Source organism: Lactuca saligna, chromosome 3, assembly GCF_052625555.1.
Source record: "Lactuca saligna cultivar CGN05327 chromosome 3, ASM5262555v1, whole genome shotgun sequence".
NCBI classification, from domain to species: Eukaryota; Viridiplantae; Streptophyta; class Magnoliopsida; order Asterales; family Asteraceae; genus Lactuca; species Lactuca saligna.
Window position 1 is genome coordinate 225,865,634 of NC_136419.1, and position 16,544 is coordinate 225,882,177.

Below are 16,544 nucleotides of genomic sequence, written 5' to 3' on the forward strand. Positions count from 1 at the left end.
ACCTCTGAGGCGTTCCACGAGAGTTAGGAGTGCACCTGAGCATTACTATGGATTCCATATTACTGCAGAAGGTGAGACACTTATTAGTGATGAGACACTAGTAAGTCAAGATGACCCTAACAGCTACGAGGAAGCCATGGCAGGCCCCGAGTCTGCTAAATGGAAAGAGGCTATGGATAGCGAGATACAATCCATGTATGACAATCAAGTTTGGAACTTGGTTGAGAATGTACCAGGTCGAAAGACTGTAGGGTGCAAATGGGTCTTCAAGAAGAAGACCGACATGGATGGTAAAGTACACACTTATAAGGCTAGACTGGTTGCAAAGGGCTTCTCTCAAATTCCTGGAGTGGACTATGATGAGACCTTTTCTCCGGTAGCCAAGATTAAGTCTATTCAGGTTCTGTTAGCCATAGCCGCATTTCATGACTATGAAATTTGGCAAATGGATGTCAAAACCGCTTTCCTTAATGGAAAGTTGGCTGAAGATGTTTACATGAGTCAGCTAGAGGGTTTTGTCAGTAACGAGTACCCTAATAGAGTGTGTAAGCTTGAGAAATCCATTTATGGATTAAAGCAAGCACCTCGCAGATGGAATCTTTGCTTTGATGAAAAGGTCAAGGAATTTGGCTTTTCTAGGAGTGAAGATGAATCTTGTGTATATGTCAAGGCTAGTGGGAGTATAGTTAGCTTTTTGGTATTGTATGTGGATGACATACTACTCATAGGAAATGACATTCCAACCCTACAGGAAGTAAAGTCCTAGCTTGGAAAGTGTTTCGCTATGAAGGACCTTGGTGAAGCTGCCTATATTTTGGGGATAAGGATCTTGAGAGATCGGAGTAAATGACTAATTGGACTTAGTCAAAGTACCTACTTGGAGAAGGTTCTGAAGAGATTCAGAATGCAAGACTCCAAGAAAGGAGAGTTGCCCATCCAGAGTAGCGCCAAGTTGAGTAAGACACAAAGCTCTAGCACTGAGGCTGAGATAGCAGAAATGAGTCGAGTACCTTATGCTTCGGCTGTAGGTTCGATCATGTATGCTATGACGTGTACTCGACCTGATGTAGCCTTTGCCTTGAGCATGGTTAGCAGGTTTCAGGAGAACCCTGGCAAGGCACACTGGACTGCGGTAAAGAATATTCTCAAGTACCTACAAAGGACTAAGGACTGGGTCCTTACCCTCGGTGGGAGTGATGACTTGAGAGTTGTAGGGTATAGTGATGCTAGCTTCCAGACTGATAGGGATAACTTCCGCTCTTAGTCGGGCTGGGTCTTTACCCTAAATGGAGGAGCAATTTCTTGGAAGAGTTCCAAGCAAGAGACAATGGCAGATTCTACTTGTGAATCAGAGTATATTGCAGCTAGCGAAGCGGCAAAGGAGGTGTTATGGCTGAGGAACTTCATTGGAGACCTTGGAGTTGTACCAGGTATTAAAGAGCCAATGGAAATTTTCTGTGATAGTGAAAGTGCTGTTGCCTTAGCCAAGGAACCAAGGGATCACGGGAGATCCAGACACATCGACAGAAAATACCATTTCGTCAGACATCGGATCGAAGAAGGACTCCTCGTGGCAAAGAGGGTATCATCAGATGAGAATCCGGCAGATCCCCTCACGAAGGGACTGACTCGGATTAAGCATCTCCAGCATGCTCGGAGCATAGGGCTGAAGGATGATATTAGATTTAGTAGTTAGATAATCTCGAAATTTGTAAAGTGTAATGGACATTTGATGATGAATAAAAGTGTTTTATTTATGAGTAAAGTGTTACTATCTCTTGTCGATCGTTTACTATATTTCTTTTGCATGTTTTGACTTCCAGAATAATTTTGTTTGGTATAACATATTATTCAAACCTCCACAGTCAGTCATATGTCGGAAGTAGGTATGAATTAAGACTGTCATGTTTGGTTGTAGAGGTCTGGGACAAGGCTACAACAATCATGAGTGCTCATAAGTTCTGAGCATTGGACTCAACCCACGCTCACTGGAATCACTTCATGGAATTCTATCTCGAGTGATCGTGAGACGGTAATATCATATAAATCTTTAAACCTAGAGATATGATTTGTTACTTACAAGTTGGTTATGCATTGATTGTACGAAAAACGCATTGGTAACTCGATGTTATAAAATCGCGCTCTTATGTGTAATTCAACGAGTAGTAGAACAAACATATGAGTCGAAGTTTATCTGTTCCTTCTTGGATTAGAAGCTGATATCTGGGCCCCTCGATGATTTTGTTTTGACCTATGTACCGGGCCCGGTCAGAACTAAATTGATGTGTTCAATGAAGTTCTTTGTCAAACAAATCGGAAATCGGAAAACAAATTGGTGGACAATAAGTAAGACATTGTTCCATGTATTTGTCCGACTGATATCTAGAACAGAGGATTATATGATCACTTATCTTAAATGGCGTACCATCATCTTCTCAGTTTCGAGAAACCTTGAAAAGAGCTACGATTGTCGATCGGTTCCTGAAGTCATACTTGCAGTAATAGTTATTAGACTTATCCAAGTGGGAGACTGTTGGATAAGGTGTGTAAGTCCATAACTATTTCTAGTATGTACTTGACCCGACCTGGCATGGTCCATTTGGGTTGCATGGCACCATGCAATTGGATAGACTAAATGAGAGAAATAACACTTGGAGATTATTAATATATTATAAGTTCTAATATATTAATAATATTATTTGATTAGTTTGATCAAGAATTAATTTAGAATTAATTAAGTGATCAAAAGATAACTAATTAAATATATGGGTTGATTATGTAAATCATCCATATCTTGTATAGTGGGCTAAAAGGCTCCATGGACTATCAAGTTGGGTTCCACCCATAGGATGCTCCATGGATGCTCCATGGGAGTTACAAACCCATGGGTCATGGAAATGAAGAGTCATGACACATTAGGGTTTAACCCTAGGTGTGTCAACACTATATAAGTAACATGATCTCCTCCCAAAATCGGCTACACTAAGAAACAAGAGGGCTTGGCCGATTTTGAAGAAGTGAGTATTCTCTCATAAGTTCTTCCAAGAGCATTTGGTGTTGTGTGAAGCATTTGAGGCATCACACTTGGGGTGCTAGGCTCACAAGGTTTCAAGAAACACAAACAACAACAAGGTAAGTTATTCTATCTATACTTTATGTTAAAATTGTTCCCCATGTATGCTAGATAGGAATATAACCTTGGAATTCAACTTTGCATGACAATTAGACAAACATAGATCCAAGGTTATTAGGGTTGCATGTACACTTAGGAAGTGTTAGAATGCTCAAAACTCATCAATATATACACATGGTTATTTGCTCGATGTTGGGTTGAGGGTGTCCTGCTTTGTGTTGAAGGCCAACGTACCCTACAAGCGGTCTGGATAGATTGTAGGCCCGCATGGCGGGCCAGTCATACCGAAGGCTCAGATAGATCCAGATAGACTAAAGGCGCGGTGAGGGCAGTCCAATCCTACTGTAGACTCAGAGAGTGGACCAGGTGAACTCAATGCCTATTGAGGGCAGACCAGTCACACTGCAGACTTGAGACGCATGGTTGTTCTGTATTGTGCTACAATATGTTATGTTCATGGTTGTATGTGGTTGGTATTTTGGGGTAACTCACTAAGCTTTCGGGCTTACAGTTCAATGTATTGTTTCAGGTACTTCAAGAGATTGTGGCAAGGAGAAGGTTTGATCGTACCGCTCCTCATGTTTTATGATTCATGTGATATTGTTCTAGAGGATACTCTGATGTTTAAACTATTTTGAAAATAAGATGTTTGAACTTAATGGTTTTTGAATGAAATAAAATGTTTTATATTGGCTCAAGTTTTTGGTCTTTACAGTTTTCAGTATGGCAAGATTGCAAGATCGACTAGTGGATGGGTCAGGTGTCAGAGAGGGATCAGGCTTGGCTTCGGGGACCGAGAAACTCGAGGAGTGGATGAGGGATTTTGTATTAGCGGAGGTTACAAGCAATATCCTATACAAGACTCTTGTGATCTTTGGCACGTTCAAGGAGGTCATCGTGAAGATTTTTGATGAGAGGCTTGGAGCCCTCCGCGTGGAGATGATGGCCTTGTTGGGGGCACATACATTGAAATTCTGGGAGTTCACAACTTGTGGAGCTCCAGACTACCATGGGGCTCGGGACCCCATTGCTAGTGGCAGATGGTTGGCTGATGTCGCCAACGCTTTTCGTTCTAGCTGGTGTTCCGAGGGAGCTAAGGTTCGACTTGCCTCCTATCTTCTTAAGGACAGAGGATGGGATTGGTGGGAGGAGGTTGGTCATACTATCGGGGATGATGTCGCGTTAGATGCGATGACATGGAGCGATTTCTCGGCTAGGTTCAAAGCCGTGTTCGCACCGGTGATTGAGGTGTAGTAGTTCGCCCGGAAGTTTCAGGATTTGCATCAGACTACAGAGACAGTGGCAGAGATCACCACCAAGTTTAGGGAGAGAGCCATTCTGGTTCCAAGTGTGTGGCGGATGAAGAGATGAGGAAGGCTCGGTACCATGAGATATTGAGGAGCGATATTAGTCAGTTTGTGAGTCGGTCCAGCTGCAAGACGCTGGAAGGCATGATCGCTTGGGCCAGAGAAAGAGCGATTGATCTTGAGATAGAAAAGAAGAAAAAGTTAGCAGAGATTCAGTTATCCATGGTATCGAGAAAGAGGTGCAGGATGTCAGATTCTAGATTGAGAGGTCCTTAGGACTGGGGCATGTGTGGCAAGTGCGGCAGGATGCACGAGGGTGCATGTAGGAGATGCAATGGTGGTGATTATGTCTTCTTCAAGTGTGGCTGGACTAGTCATTTCTGCAGGGATTGTACTACTACCACCACCCAGGGATCAGACCTGATATATTTCCATTGTAGTCAGAGGAGCCCCAAGAAGGCCCAATGTCTGAGTTTGCATTCAGCAGGATAGGTGATAGCACCTTCCCCTGCAACCTTGAGGATCACTGACGGCCGTCAGGGGTGGGTGGAGGCGCCTGCAGCGAGGAGCAGGGCATATCATCAGTTGGTTTCATAGGAGGCGTGAGCAGCCCGATGTGTCAGGTGCGTATCTTTCATTTCTCTATCAGCTTATGTAATAATTTTATTGTTATGGTTCTGCATCGATAATGATAATAATATTTCAGAATATTGTGGCCTACTTATGATTGAGTTATATGCCATCTTCATACCCTGGATTTTGAAATAATAGTTAGAGGTCATTCCTTTTAGAGAAGGTTACTCAGGATGTAGTAACTGTAGCATGCAAGTGTGGCACTCGGTAGTGTCTCGCTAGTTTTCAGGAAAGGTATTGTTGGGAATAGATCGGTGAGATCACCATATGCAGCAAGCATGGGTTTTCAGCAGAGTGGTCAGGGGGTGGTAGGGAGAATTGAGAATTCTTCCAAGCTATGAGCTATGAGGAGCTAGTCAATTCGAGGTAGGGGAGATCCACCCGAGTGGCTAAGGGCTAGAGTAAGTGCAAGACTGGGATGGTTTTGCAGTCTTGGTGAGGAAGAAGGCAGCTTAAGTGGCTGTTTGGATTGAGGAGCATGTATGTTGGGAGTTGGGGGAAAACTTTCCAAACTTGAGTTCGTGTATTTGCGATTACTTGATGATTGGTTCAGGGAAACCATGTCGGAGAGCTTCCGGCAAGGTACGAGTTTAGTCAGGATATAAGATTCAGGGATAGCTGCAACATTCCATAGTAGCGACACAGCGAGAGAGGTGTTGTAAGACTGCGGGAAGGTCGTAGAATTCATTAGCAAACTTAGTTACTGATGTGTGGGCAAGGGCCCGTATCTCCTAGTTCACGGAGTGTGGACAGTTTGTTTATACTTTATTTCAAAATTAGAGTAACCTTTTAATAAAAGAATTGCGGAATTTGTCCTAAAATAACAATATGATAAAGATTTATCAAAAGCATTTCCTTAGAAATGTATTTCATTAAAAGACTTAGGATGTCATGTTCGATACAGTACATAAGTATAAACAATACAATATAAACCTTACTACATTATTTCATATTTACAGGCATATATCCATAATCCCTCATCCCAACACATCACAACTATGCTCGAGCGCCACAACCTTTAATACATAAAACTGAGTGGGTCAGGCTTGGGAGCCTGGTGAGCATATAGGCTTTTCAACCCACAAATAATAAATTTATTAATTTTATCGATCAACAATAAATTTATTAATTTCATCAAACCAACAATAACCCTGATTACCCATTCCCATTATCCTCACTTTACGCCCCTAAACACCTATACAAGGGACCTAGTCTAAGGATTTTATCATCGGGATGGACACTACTGCTAAGGGGGTTCCTCAACAATAAATGACCTAAAGGCAACCATGAGGGGGATGGAGTACACTGGTGAACACATCGTTCACAACACGTACAGGTTGCGAGCCTGCTAGCTTTCCACTGGACTGTCTAGAAGACTCTGTGGTCGTCATCATACTCTGCTAGATGACTGGAAAAACAACAACATCGAGGCCTCTTATCATTTTAACACACATCAACTATTTCGTCTACGCATGTTTTACCCAACATATTTTTAGATAAAATACATATATAGTTTATAACTTGTATAAAACATTGTACTCAACAATCATCTAAAATAAACAATCATTATAATTACACATAACACGTATTTTATAGAAAATACTTCATATCTATGTGTAAGATGAAAGTGACTATACACTCACTTGATTTGATGATAATCGGACAACAATTCGTTCCTTAAAATGATCGTTTTTGATAAAAACCGGGAGTTTTATTGAGAAACGTTGCTCTGTGAGAGTTGGAGCTTCAAAACCGAAAAGATAAAATTTTCCAGGTTTTCGGGCACTTTAGAACGTATTCCGGGCATTAAAAATGATACCGGGGCTTCGGGGGAAGTCAAAATAGTCAAAATATAAGTTTAGGGGTGAAAAATGTCAAATTTCTAAAAGTAGTCGGAAACGCTCACAACCCCCCTATTTATAGGGTGTGAGGTCGAGGTCTTGTGGCTAAGGAGCTTCCACGTAGTACCTCCGAGATTCGGACACAATAAGAAGACGTGGCAGCGAAGGGGCGAGGCGCGTGGCAGCAACAAGGCGAGACACGAAGGCGAGCTATGAAGGGTCGAGAAGCGAACACCGATGCGAGGCGCGTCGCTCTTCTATTGGACATTGGCTTCGGCCTATCAGAAGCTAACATGAAGAAGGCATGCGTCGGTCTCGGATTCGGCCATGACTCGGTGATGCAACAGCTTCGTGCGAGGTGACGTGGCGGCTACTGTTCATGAGAAATTTTTTGATTTTTGAGCCCCGAACTTCTAAAATCCATAACTTTAGCATACGAGCTCCGTTTTTGAGGTTCTTTATATGCACGCGTAGCTAAAGTTACGCTCTACAACTTTCGTTCAGACTTCGTCGGCTAATTTTCAATTTACTTTTAATATTTTTATTTTTAACAGACCGGGAAAGGAAAATCCGTTAAAAATTCATAACTTCTTCATCCGACGTCCATTTTCGTCAGTCTTTTTACCGTTGTACTACTATTGACGAGACCTTCGATTCTCGTTTAGTTTGTGTCAGCTAAATGTCGCTCGATCTTAAATTCGAGTATCTAGCTGTCTACTACTAAGCTAAAACTTAGAAAAATCATAACTTCCTCATACGAAGTCAGATTTGGACGCTCTTTTTATCAAAATTCCCGGTTTAATGAATACTATGTCTTTCGTTTAGATTGTTAAGGCTAAAAAGCATTTATCGCAATATTCACTTTTTACGCTTTCCGGTGCCGTGTCGGTTTCGTCGCGAAACTTCGACAGGTCATAACTTCTTCGTTATAACTCGGATTTCGGCGTTCTTTATATCTCCGGAATCCTTGTTTCGGCCACTACAACTTTCTTAAAAGATATCGGATTTTTCTAATATTTATTTTAAAGGCTCGTTTTCATTTTAATTAATTAAATCATAATAGTTAGGCAAATAAGCATATAATTCACATAATATTCACATAATTCCTCTTTATTACTTCAAAATGAGTTACAAGGTTGACCTCGACTATTACAACTTTATTAATGCTTTTAGCCCAGAAACACGGGCATTATAATTCTCTCCCCCTTAGGATGATTATGTCCCCGGAATCACACATTAGCAAACAAATACGGGTAGAGACTCATCATGTCATTCTCCGTTTCCAGGTGAGATTTGGCCAATTCGTATGTTTCCATTGCACAAGCACTAAATCGACCATCTTGCGTCGCAACTTTTTAGTCTTACGGTCAACAATTGCCTCTGGTTCTACGATTAACCTCTTGCTTTCATCCAGACTTAACTCAGATATTGGAATTATGTCGGGAACATCTCCCGTGAACTTCCTTAAATAACACACATGGAAAGTGTTATCAATAACATCTAGTTCTTCTGGTAGTTCTAGCTTGTAAGCTTGATTCCTAATCCTCTGAAGAACTTTAAATGGTCCAATAAACCTTGGACTCAACTATCCCCTTTTACCAAATCTTATAAGTCCCTTCCACGGCATGACTTTAAGCAAAACCGAATCACCAACTTTGAATGTTATCGGTTTTTTTTTCTTGTCAGCATATCTCTTTTGATGATCCTGAGCTGCTAACATCCTTTCCCTAATCACTTTCAACTTTTCAGCAGTCTGATGGACTATCTCGGGTCCCATAAACGGCTTTTCTCCAGCTTCAAGCCAACAAGACGGCGTACGACACTTTTGTCCATACAAAGCGTGATAAGGTGCCATCTTTATGCTCGAGTGGAAACTATTGTTGTAGCAAAATTCTACAAAAGGTAAATGTTCATCCCAGTTACCTTGGAATTCTAGGGTACATGCTCTCAGTATATCTTCAAGTGTTTGTATTGTTCTTTTGCTCTGACCATCAGTTTGTGGATGGTAAGCTGTACTAAAACATAACTTGGTACCCATTTCCTCTTGCAGACTTTTCCAAAATCGTGACGTGAAACGACTATCACGATCTGATACAATTGTTAGAGGAACACTGTGAAGTCTCACAATTGCCTTCACGTAAGCATTCTCAAGCTTATCCATAGACCATTTTTCATTGGCTGCTATGAACTGTGCGCTCTTGGTGAAACGATCCACGACCACCCAAATCATGTCGTGACCGCTTTTCGTTCTAGGTAGTTTAGTCACAAAATCCATGGTGATGTCTTCCCATTTACCCATGGGTATCGATAAAGGTTCTAAACTCCCATACGGTTTCTGATGTTGTGCCTTGACTCTTGCACATGTCACACACTTGGCCACATACTTAGCAACATCGAGCTTCATCGTTGGCCACCAGTAATAGGGTTTTAAATCCCTATACATTTTCGTACTCCCCGGATGAATCGAGTACATGGTCTTGTGAGCTTCTTCCATCAGAACATCTCTTACTCCTCCCGTCTTAGGTACCCAAACCCTATCTTGGAATACCTTCAACCCTTGGTTGTTTGTACCGAATACTAATGTTTTGCCCAGACGTTCTTCTTTTTGGTCATTCTTCTCTAAAGCTTCTTCCTGAGCTTTCTTTATACTCTCCACAATTGTTGAGACAACCTCAATTCTCAATGCTCTTGGCCTTTTCTTTTCAGGGTTGACTTTCCGACTGAGAGAATCAGCAACAACATTTGCTTTACCAGGGTGATAAAGTATCTCACAGTCGTAGTCTTTGAGTAATTCCAGCCAACGTCGTTGCCTCATATTCAGTTCCTTCTGATTAAAGAGATACTGGAGACTCTTATGATCAGTGAAAAGTTTGCACTTCGTACCATATAGGTAATTTCTCCATATTTTTAGAGCGAAAACTACCGCTGCCAACTCCAAATCATGAGTAGGGTAGTTCTTTTCATGCTCCTTCAGTTGTCTTGATGCATATGCTATCACTTTATCTCTCTGGGTAAGAACACAGCCTAACCCAACTCCAGATGCATCACTATAGACTGCGAAGTCTTCAAATCCTTCGGGTAAAGAAAGAATTGGTTCTTCACATAATTTCTTCTTCAACTTCCCAAAGGCTTCCTTATGCTTTTCACTCCAAGTATAAGTAGATCCTTTGTGGGTCAAGGCTGTCAATGGAGCAGCTATCGAAGAAAAGCCTTGGATAAACTTTCGGTAATATCCAGCTAATCCTCAAAAGCTTCGGATCTCCGTAGGACTTTTTGGTTGTTCCCACTTCATTACAGCTTCAATCTTTGCTAGATCAACCATTATTCCTTCTTGGTTAATCACATGACCCAAGAATTGGACTTCTTGAATCCAAAATTCACATTTGGAGAGCTTTGCATACAACTTCTCCTTTTTCAGGACTTCTAGCACTTCACGTAGATGCTTTTCATGCTCCTGCTTGATTTTTGAATAAATCAAGATGTCGTCTATGAATACCATCACGAATTTATATAGGAATGGCTTACAAAACCCATTCATCAAATCCATGAAAGCTGCTGGGGTATTGGTTAGTCTGAACGACATAACCAAAAATTCATAGTGTCCATATCTTGTTTTAAATGCAGTCTTTTCGATATCCTGCTCTCTCACCTTTAGCTGATGATATCCCGACCTAAGATCGATCTTCGAGAAATAGCTCGAACCCTGTAACTGGTCGAATAGGTCATCAATCCTTGGCAACGGGTACTTATTCTTTATCGTTGCTTTGTTCAGATCTCCGTAATCAATACACATTCTCATGCTTCCGTCTTTCTTCACAAATAACACCAGAGCTCCCCAGGGTGATGAACTAGGTCGAATGAAACCGCTGTCCAACAGCTCCTGAAGTTGCGTCATGAGCTCCTTCATCTCCGTCGGTGCTAATCGGTAAGGTGCCTTTGCTATAGGTGTTGTTCCTGGTAAAAAGTCTATACGAAACTCCACTTGCCTATCAGGTGGTAATCCGGGAAGATCTTCAGGAAAGACTTCTGGATAATCACATACAACCGGTATATTATGCACCTCTTTCTTCTCCTTCTTAGCATCGATTACGAATGCCAAGTATGACGTACATCCTTTGGACAAACATTTCCAGGATTTCATCTGGGAAATGATTCCAGAATTCACTCTGCGTTTGTCCCCGTACACCATAAATGATTCGCTTCCGGGTGGGTTCACCCTTACTATCTTCTTCTTGCAAAGAATCTCAACATCGTTGGCGCTAAGCCAATCCATACCCAAAACTATGTTGAAATCGTTTAACTCTATGGGTAATAGCTCTTCGTGCAATTCGTTTCCGTTTAGGTCAATGATGATATTCCTAATACGATTACTAACAGGTACGAATTTGCCACTGGCAACTTCTACAATCAGGGCATTATCAAGTTTTTCTACAGGTAATGCTAATTTCCCACCAAATTTATGCGACACAAAGGAGTAGTTGGCTCCGAAATCAAATAGTATATTTGCAGGCAAACCATTTACAAGAAAGGTACCTGAAGCGACGTCTGCTGCCTCTTTTGCAGCCTCAAGCGTCATTTGGAAGGCTCTCGCCTTCGTCTTCGGTTGTATGTTGGGTCTTCCTACCTCCTTCTTCTTTGGGCAATCCTTTGAAATGTGCCCCTCCTCGTTACACTCATAATAGACCTTCTTAGTGAATGTGCATTCGTTGGCATAGTGCCTAGGCTTTCCACATTTGAAACAAGTGACCCCTCCGTCACATTTCCCAGAGTGCTTCTTCTTACACTTGTCACACCACTTCGCTTCTGATCCTCCTCATCTCGAAACAGACTTTGATAATCTACTCTTCTTGTTGGACTATGAGGATCCATTGAACTTTTGTTTCTCACCAACCTCAACCCTTTCTATACCTCTTTCCTTTTGTTGGGTCTCCACATTCTTATCTGCTAGAACGGCTAATTTCAGAGTGGTTGCCATCTTGACTGTTGGGCCAAAGTCAGCCGGCAGTCCGTTTGCGAACTTCTCAATTTTGGAAAGTCCGGTTGGCACTAGGTATGGAAACAACTTCATCTTTTCCGTGAATGCCACAGCATAGTCATCGATGCTCATTTTCCCCTTTTTCAAATTTTGGAACTCATTGTTCAGATCAATCAGATCTATCTCTGAACAGTACTGCGCCTTCAGTTGTTCCAAGAACTCATCCCACGACATTTTCAGAGCTTCTCCTCGCGGCATTGTATCTGCCAATAGCTTCCACCAGCTCAAGACTCCAGTTTTCAATTGTCTCACAGCGAAGACAGAATTCTACTTCTTGCTGCAGTCGCAGCTTTCAAACATCATTTCCATCTCGGAGATCCAGTACATGATCTCAATAGGCTTTGGGCTTCCTGAAAGACTTGGTGGTTTCGCACCCAATAAATTTTTGTACATCCGCCCATCCTTGTTGTTTCTCCCTTCTGGGCCATCCCTTTTCTCACCTTGAGTCCCTATTTGACTCACTTGGCCGCTGTAGTTCCCCTCCTCAGATTGCTCAGGAACTGGCTCCATCGGTTCAACATGTATGGTAGATTCTTCCCTATTCTCGTGGAGAATACTTCTCATTTCTTCCCTTTGTTCAGCTAGTATAGCCTGAATTATGGCTTGAACTCTAGCCATCGTGACTGGCTCAGGTGCAACTTCTTCAATAACAGGCATTTGCTGAACCACTGGGGGTTGGTTCCTATCCCCATTTGCGTTTACGTTTCTGCTACGGGTCCTTGCCATCTTGATCTATACACCGAATAAGGTGAATTCAGATCTTTATTTACTATAGACTCCGAAACGTTTACATGCTAGTTCTAATATTGTAATCATACGCTTAGAATCCTACACACATCAGGTTTTCCAGATCCGGTCGGCAACAAACCATAGATCCGAACAAAAATATCATGTATAGAAAACACATAACATTTGGCACATAAAAGAATTTTAGGCATCTTTCCTAAAATATACTAGTGCTCACACCTCACAATCATTGCTTAGCATTCTAAGTTTAAGTCTAGAAATCCTACAAATTCGTAGTTCGCTTAAACTAATGCTCTGATACCAACTGTGACATCCCCAATTTCACGGCCAGAAAAGACCAGTTTTGTTTATACTTTATTTCAAAATCATACTAACCTTTCAATAAAAGAATTGTGTAATTTGTCCAAAAATACTAATATGATAAAGATTTATCAAAAGCATTTCCTTAGAAATGTATTTCACTAAAAGACTTGGGATGTCATGTTCGATACAGTACATAAGTATAAATAATACAATATAAACCTTACTACATTATTTCATATTTACAGGCTTATATCTGTAATCCCTCATCCCAACACATCACAACTATGCTCGAGCGCCACTACTTATAATACATAAAACTGAGTGGGTCAGGCTTGGGAGCCTGGTGAGCATATAGGGTTTTCAACCCACAAATAATAAATTTATTAATTTCATCAATCAACAATAAATTTATCAATTTCATCAAACCAACAATAACCCTAATTACCCATTCCCGTTATCCTCACTTTACGTCCCTAAACACCTATACAAGGGACCTAGTCTAAGGATTTTATCATCGGGATGGACAATACTGCTAAGGGGGTTCCTCAACGATAAATGTCCTAAAGGCAACCATGAGGGGGATGGAGTACACCGGTGAACACATCGTTCACAACACCTACAGGTTGCGAGCTTGCTAGCGTTCCACTAGACTGTCTAGAAGACTCTGTGGTCGTCATCCATACTCCGCTAGATGACTGGAACAACAACAACATCGAGGCCTCTCATCCTTTTAACACACATCAACTATTTCGTCTACACATGTTTTACCTAACATATTCGTAGAAAATACTTCATATTTATGTGTAAGATGAAAGTGACTATACACTCACTTGATTTAATGATAATCGGACAACAATTCGTTCCTTAAAATGATCGTTTCTGATAAAACCGAGAGTTTTATTGAGAAACCGGGATCTGCGAGAGTTGGAGATTCAAAACCGAAAACATAAAATTTTACCGGTTTTAGGGCACTTCGGGACGTATTCCGGGCTTTAAAAATGATATTGGGGCTTCGGGGGAAGTCAAAATAGTCAAAATATAAGTTTAGGGGTGAAAAATGTCAAATTTCTAAAAGTAGTCGGAAAGGCTCACAGCCCCCCTATTTATAGGGAGCGAGGCCGAGGTCTTGTGGCTAAGGAGCTTCCACGTAGTACCTGCAAGATTCAGAAACGATAAGAAGACGTGGCAGCGAAGGGGCGAGGCGCGTGGCAGCAACGAGGCGAGACACAGAGGCGAGCTACGAAGGGTCGAGAAGCGAACACCGATGCGAGGCGCGTTGCTCTTCTATTGGACCTCAGATTTAGCCTATTAGAAGCAAACATGAAGAAGGCACGCGTCGGTCTCGGATTCGGCCATGACTCGGTGACGTAGCAGCTTCGTGCGAGGTGACGTGGCGGCTACTGTTCATGCGAAATTTTTCGAATTTTGAGCCTCGAACTTCGAAAATCCATAACTTTCGCATACGAGCTCCGTTTTTTAGGTTCTTTATATGCACGCGTAGCTAAAATTACACTCTAAAACTTTCGTTTACACTTTGTCGGCTAATTTTGAATTTAATTTTAATATTATTATTTTTAACAGATCGGGACAGGAAAATCCGTTAAAAATTCATAATTCCTTCATCCGACGTCCGTTTTCGTCAGTCTTTTTACCTTTGTACAACTATTGAGGAGAGCTTCGATTCTTGTTTAGGTTGTGTGGGCTAAATATCGCTCGATCTTAAATTCGAGTATTTAGCTCTCTAATGCTAAGCTAAAACTTTGAAAAATCATAACTTCCTCATACAAAGTCAGATTTGGACGTTCTTTTTATCAAAATTCTCGGTTTAACGAATAGTATGTCTTTCGTTTAGATTGTTAAGTCTAAAAAGCACCTTATCGCAATATTCACTTTTTACGCTTCCCGGTGCCGTGTCGGTTTCGTCGCGAAACTTCGACAGGTCATCACTTCTTCGTTATAGCTCGGATTTTGGCGTTCTTTATATCTCCGGAATCCTTGTTTTGGCCACTACAACTTTCTTAAAAGATATCGGCTTTTTCTAATATTTATTTTAAAGGCTTATTTTCATTATTAATTAATTAAATCATAATAATTAAGGAAATAAGCATATAATTCACATAATATTCAAATAATTCCTCTTTATTACTTCAAAATGAGTTACAAAGGTTGACCTAGACTATTACAACTTTATTAATGCTTTTAGCCCATAAACACGGGTGTTACAGGCGGGGACCCGTATCTCCAAGTTAACATGATAACAATCAGGAAAGTTTAGCAAGCTGAGATGAGAGGAGGAATGGGCATTCATAGCCCTGGATAGGTGAGATCTATGGGAGAGGCCGCTCTGAATTATAGGTAGAGACCTTAGGGTAAGGCAGGGGATTGAGGATCCGGGATCTTCTAGAGCCAAAGTGGTGAGGTTGGTAGAGTAGTTCGGTTAGTTGAGGTATCCTCATAAGTCGCTAAGAACGACCGAGGGTTGTTCTTGCATGCAGTGACCGTGGGGGACTGGTATCTCAGGTAAAGGTAGACCAGTTGGGACCAGGGTAATCTCGGTTCTTCCGATAGGCAGATGGGAGTCAACAGGACTTCAGGCAGGAATGATGATAAGGTATTTGGTGCAGAAAGCAGTGAGTTGATCAGGTGGTGCTAAGTTGCTCACCATAAATCAAATGATCTCAGAGTAAATGATTTGGCTTGGTGATGTTGTTCTCATCTGAGCCTTAAACATAGCAGAGTAGGATATGCTGCTCGAGGGATTGTTTGAATTCTCACGTTGGGTGGAATTTTTAGTATTGGAACATTGTATGCGTGTCTATTCCGTTAGTATTAGTAGGATGGTCGGCACTGGTAGTGGCTGGGATTGCAGTTTCAGCAAAGAATTGGTCCTCGAATGTAGTAGTGATCGGATTATTTTGAAGGTGATGTTTTCAAGGATTGGATCAGATAGACGAAGTATGTACCTAGTGGTAAGTGGATTGTAAGGTAGTGGATCATGGCGGACTTCGAGGATGAAGTCTAGTTTAAGTGGGGGAGAGTTGTAACACCCTTAATGTAGAAGTCCGGAAAATAGAAGAAAACCCCAAATGAGGAAGTGACTCATCAAGTAGATGGGTGACTCGATGAGTATGATCGTGATTTGGTCGCGGGTTTAGTAACCTACTCGACAAGTCAGAAGATTGACTCGGTGAGTTGGCCAGGTTTGGGGAAAACCCTAAATGCAGGTGTAAAAACGTAAATTTCAAAACCATTTTTCACTTTTAAAATTTATAATTTTAATTCATAAACATTCTTATATCCCAATGTATCACATATCAAATCCATAAAAACACATCCCAAGATCAAAATGTAAAAAAAACTCCAGGAGTGTGTACTGATCATGTTGGCGCCTTCCCGCGATCCTTACTGGTACCTGAAACACATAACACAAAAAATTGTAAGGATAAATTCTTAGTGAGTTCCCCAAAATACCACATTAATACATAATAGCCACTCGAGGCTATAACTCTGTGAGCCCTCTAGCTCTAACTTTGTGGACCCTCTGG